At 33.4% G+C, this 8213-nt stretch overlaps 1 pseudogene; it reads right to left on the bottom strand.

Moving 5' to 3' along the window:
• Positions 1–8213, bottom strand: part of LOC102578576 (uncharacterized) — an 83467-nt pseudogene that overhangs the window by 10596 nt on the left and 64658 nt on the right.

The raw sequence follows: 8213 nt of genomic DNA on the forward strand, positions 1-8213 counted from the left end.
TCCGGACGGATTCCCTGCCAACTGCCCAACTTTCAAAGGGCATAACTCACTCATACGAACTCGGAATCGAGCAAACTCGGTGGCCTTGGAAAGATCATTCCACGAGCTTTGCAACCATAATTGGAACTACACCTAAATCATCCTGAGCTAGTAGTTATGACTGCTCAAAATTTGGCCAAAAACTCACCTTTTTCCATACTTAGCCAAATTTCCAGATTTTTAAATCTTTTCAAAAATGACTATTTCCAATTCTAAGCCTCTTCATAATTATTTCAAATCGTCGGTTGTTATAATTTCAGTCCTTCATATATATACCATGTAGTTAATCAACATATATAGTTCTTAATGTATGAAAAAATGGTCATTTTAGTCTTTCATTTATACTATGTAATCGAAATAGTCCCTAATGCATTTTTTAAAAATCATTTTTGTCCTAAACCTTAAAGGTAACCGTGCAAGTAACAAATATGTTATGCTTAATACCAATAATTAAGGGCCCGTTTGACCATGTGAGATCAAATCATATGCGATGAAGTTGAAGTTTTTGTTTGGAAATGCAATTTTGATTTTTTAAGTTCTATTTTTTGCTCATAAGCATGAAACCTCATAAGTTGTGAAAACTATCAAAATTATCCCAATTTTTTAATACAATCTTACCAAATAAGTAAAACTTTATAACAAAAGTATAATACACTACCACAAAGTTATTCTAAAACAAAAACACAACATTTATTGATTGAACTTTAGTTCAACAAAAAAGTCAAATTGAACATGTTTCTTTAATAAAATTGAACATGGTTAATATCATTAGTAACTATATCATCATATTCATATTTCGTGAATATGTCATCACTTCTCTGGTATTCTCGTAAAAATTATTTAGATATAAAATCATGGATTTTTTTACATAAAATATAAACTTATGGGTCATTTTTTGTATTTGAAAAATGTAAAATCATGATACGAAATTCTCAAATCAAGTTTTTCAGAGAATCTAAGATTGCATCTCATGATTTCAAATCGCATGTCCCAAACTCTAATTTCATCTTATGATTTCAAATCGTGAGATAAAATCACATAACCAAACGCTACTTAAGTATATTTTTGCTTTTGAAATCACAACCATTTGTGTCTCTTGCTTGCTGCAAGAACAAAAGTTAATGTTTATTATAAGTTTTTAAACATTAATTAAATATTTTAAAGAATTATGATAGTAAAACATACAGCAGTTATGAATAACATTTAAGAGTAGAAGTTATAAGTAAGAAAAAGAGATATGAATTGTAAATAATTTAAATGATATTAGAAAATTATTTTTATATCTTTGCAAGCATAATAAAAATAAAACTTTTCATAATAATTTTTTTGATTGATTATGCTTCATAACAAAAGAAGCAATTTTTTTTTACTAATACGGCTTTCGAATGCTGCTTGATTACCTATGTCGGTTGTGTTAACGAAGATTTGTGTTTTAGTTCGGCCATAATACGAAATTTTCTGATTGGAAATTCAGTGGACTAGAAAAATCGACAACCGACAAGATTTGCTTTATGTCTTGAAAAAGTATTACAATAATAATAATTAAAAAGGGTAGAGAAAAAAATAAATAAAATTGACTAGTATTATTATTATTAGTTGAGAAATGAACCCTATTAGCTTAAGATCATAAAATAGACATCAGTGGACTTGAGACTTAGACTTTTCTTATAAATTTTTATTATGTTAGGCCCCAATCAATAATATCATTGGAAAATTATTAGTCCTTGTGAACCCTCTCATAATCTATTATTTGTCCTTAGTTTTAGTTTTTGACACATTCCTTGAAAATATAATCACTCCTAATAAGAAAAAATGTGTTTTTTTAATTAATAATCACCCTAGGCAATAACATAATCCATGTGATGTTTTATATAAAAGTAATTATGGCCGAATTTTCTTAGTTTCTTTCTTTAATAAAAATTCCATAGGAATTTGGTTAAGGAATCCAATGATCACTTTAACTTTAACTTGATTACACATTCTTGAGTTTGAGTTATGTGTATGGAGAAAATTATATTGGGGAGTGTCACCCTCAAATGGACCATGCAGCATGCGATTCAGATTCAATCGATCTCTCCAAATGTGTCCGCAGTGCGTAATCCAAATTTAGTTGGGATTCCAATGTGGGCTTCGAAAATCGGATGGCAAAACAAAAAAAGATATGTATCACTCATTTTAGATTATAAATTTCTTTTTAAAATACTATCTTCAATAATTTAATTACAATCACATAAATTAAAATGAAAACGAAAGGGATAGTGTAAATGAAAGCAAGTTGTGTCGACAAGGATATTAATAATTTAATATAGTAGGACAATTATCATAAAAAGAAGAAATGGTAAATGCAGTAGTACTATACGACTTGGTTTTGCTTCACAGTAGCTAGCTATATATGATGTTAATTTGACAATAATATTTCTACGTAAAAAAAAAAATAACATTCAGTCACTAACTGGACTACTGGAGCTGTGCGTTGGATTATGCTCTAATCAAGATTTCTGGATGTTAATGGGAGGATTAACCAATCATATTTTTCTTTTCTAACTTTAGCTTAACATCACAATCCATACTTTCCACGTATTTTGAAGATCATAAGTATCATCAAAATTAAACAAACAAATTTAAATCGAGGAGAACTACTTGTAGCTTGTAGTTCCAAAAAGGATCATAAGTTTCATCAAAATTAAACGAACAAATTTAAATCGAGGAGAAATATTGCTTGTAGCTTGTAGCTCCAAAAAGGATCATCCCCTCATATTAAACTAGAGGCGGGGTTCTAAATTTCCTTTAAAGAGTTGATAGTGGGGTTTGAACCCACAACTTTAGCATGGAAAACATTTGTTGGGGGTTCACAAGTTAACATACATATATATATTTAATTTTTCAATACAAATATAGAATCAACAGAAAGGCTATTAGGTTTGTCCAAACCAACAAACCCCACCTAGCTCCGCCTCTATATTAAATCCTAGATTTAGATATATATCTTCCTCAGATATGACAGCTAGCATTCTTGAGTGATACTGCCATTTATATAACACATTTATTTTAAAATATGAGATTTTTCAATATTTGAAAATTATTTTATCGTAGCATCTCAATTTTACTCTCATTAATGATTAGACTTGTTGGAACTCTAACCACTACTCATTTAAAATAAATAGATATATGGAACTATCATCCTCATCAATGCCATATTTTGATACTTTGCATAGATTTTGCTTAGGGAAAAGGGTTCAAAATATTTTTGAAATAAGTCAATTTATCTTCTATTACATTTTTGGCTTAAAATATCATTGTTGTTAATCAACTAGCTCAAAAATGTTTTATAACTGACCAAATAGCTCAAAAATACATTGTCTTTGTGACTCCAAAACAAAGAAAAAAGGATTAATTTGTCTTTGAGCTATTTAAAATGGAACTACAAATTAAGGTACTATAGATTACTTGATAGAGTTACAAAAACTATTAGAGTAATCAAAGTCCATAATACTCCCTCTATTCAATAATAGTAGTTCATTATTACTTGATACAGAGCTTAAGAAATATAGAGGATAGGGGTAATTATAGCAAATCACCCTTAATAAATATAAGTCATCTAAATATTGTTCAGTCTGAGCCTAGGCCTGCACGACTTTAAAACGCGTTACTAGTTGGTAAGACCTACTTACTTATATACCCAACATATCTTCTATGTTTTTGCCAATACGTGACTTCTTGTCTTAAGTTGGGGCATCACATATACCCCTCTATGGACTAATCGGGGCCGATATGAGACTTCTTGTCTAAGTTGGGGCATCACATATACCCCTCTATGGACTCATCGAGGCCGATATGAGACTTCTTGTCTTATAAGTTGGGGCGTCACATATACCCACTCTATGGACTCAACGTCCTTGCTGAGGTTTGCCCCACCGTATGAGATATGCCATCATGGGTATTTGCGCTGAGTTTCTTACCATAAATACTCAGCTTTGATGTTTGCCCTGTTGGGTGCTGACACTGGAGTGGCTCTCATGACATTTGTAACAGCCCATCCCGCTAGTGATATTGTCCACTCTAGGTTTAGACCCGCATGAATTTAAAATGCATCACTAGTTGGTAAAACATGCTTACTTGTATATCCAACATCTCTTCTGTAGTTTTACTGATGTGAGACTTCTTTCTTGTCTTGAGTTGGGGTGACACAAGTATTTAATAGCAAAGATAAAATAGACATAAAAAAGTAAATTATCAATGACTATATATATAGTACTAACATACTAACACTTGCTTTGTCCTAGCTTTAACATTTACTATTTATGAGGATGAACTCATAAGTTTAAATTCCTTATTCATATCAGTTCTCATGGCTGTTTTCCAGACATTAGTATTAGTAGTAGAGGTTTACCATTTGCTTGGAATGGCGTCTCCTTCAAAGTAGTATCTGTATAGGCTATTACACTCACATCACATATATGGTCCTAAAATAATATGTTACTCTTTGTTTCACAATATTGATCTGACTGTGAATTTATTTAACCCGATTCAGATGTAGTGGAAGAGCACTCTCTTCTTATAGTGTTGGATGAATGAGTAAGTGCTTAACTTTCGCTCAAGCTCCGCATCTCGTCATACTTGTCTCTTAACCCTTGAAACTTGAGTTCATCATCATCATCATGGGATCTTGATTCCAAGCTAAACTCAGGAAGGTCAATATGATCTTCAAGAATGCTGACTACTGCAGACATGTTTGGCCTAAGTGCTGGAGATGTATTGGTACATAGAAGGGCTACGTTTATCATCCTTAGAGCCTCATCCTTCTTGAAATCTGAACTCAATGTTTCATCTACTAGTTCCATCAGTTTTCCTTCCCTTTTTAGAACAAGGGCCTGAACAAAATGCAAAGATACTAGTTCAAAAGTTTGGAACATAGGAATTGATATCAGGGACAATGATTTGTTACCCAATCTAGAAGGCAAACAAATTTCTCATTGGGGCGATATTTCATATTGTTCTTCCCAGCAACAATCTCTAACGCAACAACTCCAAAGCTGTAGACATCTGCTTTGTAGGTTAAGTAGCCCCATAGTGCATATTCAGGTGCCATATATCCTCTGCACAACAGAGTAAAACTTTAGATTCATTTTCAGTATATGAAGAATGGCTGATTGGGATGAGATACAAGTTAAGTTCATTGGAAAAAACTTTAAGATATAAAGAGGATACATAGGCCAGAAACCATTTCTATCACTCAAATTGAAGTAATGCAATCAATACCAGAAATATGATCAAGCTTCCAAATGAGCCTTCTTTGAGGGAAGCCAAGCGATGATGTTCTAGTCCTTGTAACTTCACCACCCTTTTTGGTTAAGAATATGTAAACTATTGCAAGTTACCTTGTATAAGATATCGAAAATGCAAGAAAGAGAGAATGTAAGGGTTCTAGCAATCTTAAATGTATATATGCTGCATGGGTGAAAACAACATACGGACATACATCAATCAGTTTACGCTGCAAAGTTCTGGTGCCGTTGCAGAAATTTATGAAATGTAGAATTAACCCTACTGTGCCTTTCTTACTCAACGAACACAAAACATAAACATGAATAAAAGAACTTGTCAGAAAACTCACATGGTTCCAGCAATTCTAGTGCTGATATGTGTTTTATCCTCATCGTCAAGTTTGGCCAGACCAAAGTCAGAGATCTTTGGGTTTAGTTTCTTGTCAAGAAGTACATTTGTTGCTTTGATGTCCCTATGAACAATTTTTAATGACGATTCCTCGTGTAGAAAAGCTAAGCCTTTTGCTATCCCAATGCAGATTTTTTGCCTTGTTGGCCAGTCTATTTGGAGATGATGTTCTTCTGGACCTGCATTTTAATGAGAACTAAGAATCTATTCATACCTTCTCTTATTCACACACACATAGAATCATATATTGGCTTCTCATTTTGAACTCTTCCATTAATTACAAAAGAACAATATTTCTTCTTATTTCATTTAACTTATTTTCTGTTTGACTTGTAAGTTGTAACTGAAAACAATGAGCAAGGATAGTAAATTACCAAATAAAGCACGGGCGAGGCTATTGTTCTCCAAGTACTCATACACCAATAGAAGTTGATTTCCTTCAGCACAACATCCATATAGTTTGACAAGATTTGGGTGCTGTAAACTAGAGATCATACCTATCTCATTCACAAACTCGCGGTTCCCTTGTTTTGATTTGGATGAAAGCTGCTTAACAGCAATGACTGTACCATCCAGTAGTGTACCCTGCTTATTAATTAAAAACAAAGAAGAAATAAACAGGTCATGGCTGTCTATACATGCATAACATCCACTTCTAGATGTTGTAGCTAAACGAAAAAGGGTCAAGGTAAATGGTTGTAGTGTGCCCTGCAGTGGACGGAGGACCTATAGTTTTGTAGATGGTTTCAATTGAACCCATCTTTTTTATTTTTACTGTAGTAATATGTGAAAATACTTTAAAATTATACTTCATCCGTTTCAATTTGTTTGTCTTACTTTCCTTTTTGGTCAATTTCAAAAAGAATATCTTCCCTTTTTGGCAACTCTTTAAAATCTTGGATTTTCCTCTGCTTGCATGTGTATGTAAATGACTGCATGGGATGAGGCATTGGTATGTGGAGAGAGAAAGATTAGAAAGCTTGTAGTGATCAGATTGAGATCCACCTTGTAGACGGAGCCAAAACCACCTTCCCCAATTTATTTGCAGCATCAAAGTTGTTTGTCGCGGCTTTGATTTGTCTGATGGTAAATACACCAGTCAGTAGATCCAGTCCTCTTAATTCTGTACATATGCAGGAAAAAACAAACATTTAAAATGTGTAACACTTCCATATAATCATGTACTTGTATGAAATGCGCATCTCCATAATGTTCTTGTTTTCAAAATCCATCATTTTATTTTGATAAGAACTTTTCAGGAGAACACACTATGGTAAGACACAAAATAGGCTGGTCATCATCTGTAGCATCACCTTCTTCCTTTGATATCCTGTTTCTGCTTCTCCTCCAAGCAACAAAGAATATTGTAAAAAGGAGAAGTAATGAGGACGCCACTGCTCCAGCAATGATGTAAACCATCTTTTTGTGATTTGAAGAGGGCTGGGAATCTATGATATAGAAAAAGGAAGAGAAAGAGCGTAAAATGTACTTGCATTTGTTTTTATGCTTTTAATCTTAAAGGGATTGAGGAAAAAGATGAAGTCTTTTCTCTGCGAATAATTCACTTGTGGAAACATTATTATAATTTCATCATTTAAAAGGCCACCAAGGTAATATAATAGAATAAAGTGTACGGTGTGTCTAAGAGAAATAAGTGAAGCAAAGGGTAATAGTAGTGTTACTAGCTTCAAAAGAGATGGCAGAAATTAAAGGGCCATAGCTTCCTTTTCTGGGGACAGCTGTTGTTCCTTTCCCAGCATACTGAAAGCGCACTTCTAGAATGCCATCTTCTACAACTGCATTGAACTTTCTTGTCAAAGCTTTATCAACGCCTCCAGCAGCAGTTGTAATGTCGAAATCTTTGAGCTCCCTCTCACCCTGCATCCAGTTAAATTGTTAGACCTAAACCTTGACTCAATAATACTCAGATTAATATTTAATTGACCTGAACATAGATATCAAACATCCGTTTTCCGAGACTCTGGTAAGATCGGTTATCTCTTATAACAATCTCTGCAAAGTGTAGTGTCACAGTGTAGTTTCCATTTGCTAAACAACGTCCATAGTAAGTTAGAGATAAAGCTGAGAGCCGAGCAGCCGTGTATAGTTCACTGTTATTTCCCTTAATGGAAGATACATTAGTTGCCTTGTACTGGCTCGGTTCTATGGGACTAACCCAGAAGTCCCCGGTGTTGCTGGATCCCCACTTCTCTTTCCCGTAAACAAACTTTGCAGCACCTCCGGAATCTTCATCTGATTCGTAAGTGATGTCCCCTATTGTCACACTCTCTCCACCACAATTTATGTGCACCGAAGACCAATCTGCATAAAATAAAAACAAATTATCTAACTTTGCCTCTATGTAACATCACAGACACAATAAGAAATGAAATTCAAGTGCTCTCTTTCTCCATTATCAACAACAATTTGATGTACTATATATATTAAAAAATAAAGATGTACTGTATCATATCATATATATATATATATATATATATATA

The sequence above is a fragment of the Solanum tuberosum genome, unplaced genomic scaffold (genome assembly GCF_000226075.1).
Source record: "Solanum tuberosum cultivar DM 1-3 516 R44 unplaced genomic scaffold, SolTub_3.0 scf00265, whole genome shotgun sequence".
Taxonomy (NCBI): Eukaryota; Viridiplantae; Streptophyta; class Magnoliopsida; order Solanales; family Solanaceae; genus Solanum; species Solanum tuberosum.